At 44.5% G+C, this 2,650-nt stretch overlaps 1 non-coding gene across 1 annotated transcript; it reads left to right on the plus strand.

Annotated features, from left to right (window-relative positions):
- The first annotated feature begins 661 nt into the window (after positions 1 to 661).
- On the plus strand, positions 662 to 734 carry trnar-ccu (transfer RNA arginine (anticodon CCU)). The gene has a single exon. It is a non-coding gene; the product is annotated as a tRNA-Arg (tRNA).
- The last annotated feature ends 1,916 nt before the right edge of the window (positions 735 to 2,650 follow it).

The raw sequence follows: 2,650 nt of genomic DNA on the forward strand, positions 1-2,650 counted from the left end.
AGCGAGATTCAAGCGCCCCACCTTCAGCCCAATCTGCGCCGCCAGAACGCCAACGGCTCCTCTGGTCTCCGGGGTGCGGTTGTGACCCCGTAACCTAAAGTGTTGGTGGCAGACAAATGGAGACTAACAGGTGATGTCCTAGGACATGACTACATTGTGACACTCGGTGGGGATGGTGACCATTGCTTGGAAAAGAGTGCGAGGCCCCTTTAGAAAAACATTTTGTTAACAGGCATTCTGCCTCAGCCTAAACACCTATAGCTTGCAAAGCGCATGCTATTAGACAGGCACCTCTGCAAGACCTTAAGAGTCTCTTAAACTAGTGATAGTAAGGTGTTCCCAATGGGCGATGTTTGGCTTTCAAATCATCTCTCTGTGGAAGCGCCGCGATGCAGCTGTTTAAGGCTTAGAAGCAGCTGACTGTTTCACTACCTAGCTGATTACTGTCAGTCAGGGAGCTCAGAGGTGAAAAGCCTGTCTGAGAGACAATTCGCCGTCGATCAGTTCAATATGTTCCGTACCAACTCGGCGCACCTGAGATCATCTTGGTAGCTGTGTAGCTCAGATGAGTGAGAGCGTGTGTGTGTGTGTACCACCGTGATTGGATGCCGGTCCTTCTCAGGTCACAGTAAACCTTCTGCTGCCTAGCTTTCCCCAGTGTGCCCCAGTGGCCTAATGGATAAGGCACTGGCTTCCTAAGCCAGGGATTGTGGGTTCGAGTCCCATCTGGGGTGCTCCTGTCCCATTTTGAGCGTACAAATGTCCTTGTGATTTGCAAAGCTGCAACCCCACCTTACTCAGTGAGCATCTCTGCTTTTCTCTCACATACAGTTGGGAGAAAAACTTTTGTAAACAGCCCTTCGGAATGATGTGGATTTCTGCATGAATGGCTCCTAACATGTGATCTTATCTTTATCTAAGTCATAATAATTAATAAAGAGAGTCTGATTTAACAAACAACACACGCCCAACATTTGACATTGCTGTTTCTTTATTGACCAAATGGTTTAAACAATCAAGGTCATTGATGGAAAAAGTACGTGAACCCTTATATTAAGGAGCTAGTGGAACCTCCTTTATGACAAAAACCTCAACCCCTACTTTCTGTAGCGGCTGGTCAGACCTGAGCAGCGGTTAGGAGGTATTTTGGCCTATTCCTCTATGAAAAACTGTTTCAGTCATGTATATTTTTGGGATGTCTTGCGCTGAACGGCCTGCTTCAGATCACGCCACAGTACTTCAATGGGATTGGGGTCAGGACTCTTACTTGGCCATCCCAAAATACGGAATTTCTTCTGTTTCAGCCACTCTGTTGTTGATGTACTCCTTTGTTTTTGTCATGCTGCATGACCCAGCGTCTTTCGAGTTTTAAATCACAGGCAGACACCCTGACATTCTGCTGTAGATTTTCCTGATACATCTTGGAATTCATCGGTCCCTCGATGATTGCAAGCCGCACAGCCTCCGCCATGCTTCCCAGGTGGGATGAGGTTTTGGAGTTGGTATGCAGTGTTTTGTTATCTCCAAACATAACGCTGTGCACATTTACCAACAAGTTCAACTTTTGTCACGTCTGTCCACAGAACATTGTTCCAGGAGTTGCTGTGGAACATCCATGTGGTCTTTAGCAAACTTGAGAGGGGCAGTGGTGGTTTTTTTGGGGGGGAGAGCAGTGGTTTCCTCCATGGTGACCTCGCATGATCACCACTCCTGTTCAGATTTCTTCTTATGGTGGACTCATAAACACAGACATAAGACAAAGTCAACCACCTGTTCGCTAGATCCCATCCCCACTCAGCTAGTCAAAGATTCCCTCGAAGGACTGGCAGGACCTATAATTAGTATGATGAATGCATTGCTTGCGTCAGGCGTTGTACCTGATCAATTTAAGGTAGCGGTTGTTAGACCGCTCCTTAAGAAGTCAAATTTGGATCCACAAGTTCTTAACAACTACAGGCCTGTCTCAAAGGTCCCATTTCAATCTAAAAGTCTTGGGAGAATAGTTGTTGCCCAACGTCAATCGTATCTGGATTCAAATAATATACTTGAGAAATTTCAGTCTGGTTTCTGAAACTGCATTAACAAGAGTCGTAAATGATATTCTCTTAGCTACTGATGCGGGGAATGCAACAGTGCTTGTGCTTCTAGATCTTAGAGCTGCCTTTGACACGGTTGACCTCTCTGTTTTGTTACACAGGCTTGAGTTTGAGGTTGGCTTATCTGGAACCGTCCTTCAGTGGTTTACTTCACATTTTACTCATCGTTTTCATTATGTTCAAATATCTAATAATTGTACTGCTTCATCAATGTCACCAGTTCAATTTGGGGTACCAGAAGATCAGTGCTGGGACCAATATTGCTCTCTCTCTCTACATGCTGCTGCTAGGTAGGATAATCCGAAAAAATAATATGAACTTTCATTCATATGCTGATTGCACTCAAATAAACATTTTGTTTACACCAAACGACAGCTCTTCTATTATCACTTTAGTTAAATGCATTAATGAAGGAAATACTTGGATGTGTGAAAACTTTTTGTTACTCAACTCTGAGAAAACTGAGGATCTGTTGATCGGAGGCAACAATACTGATAGGACTACTATAACTTCAGCACTTAACTCAGAGGATTTAAACATTTGCCTCAAAGAGA

Source organism: Lepisosteus oculatus, unplaced genomic scaffold (genome assembly GCF_040954835.1).
Source record: "Lepisosteus oculatus isolate fLepOcu1 unplaced genomic scaffold, fLepOcu1.hap2 HAP2_SCAFFOLD_225, whole genome shotgun sequence".
Lineage (NCBI taxonomy): Eukaryota > Metazoa > Chordata > Actinopteri > Semionotiformes > Lepisosteidae > Lepisosteus > Lepisosteus oculatus.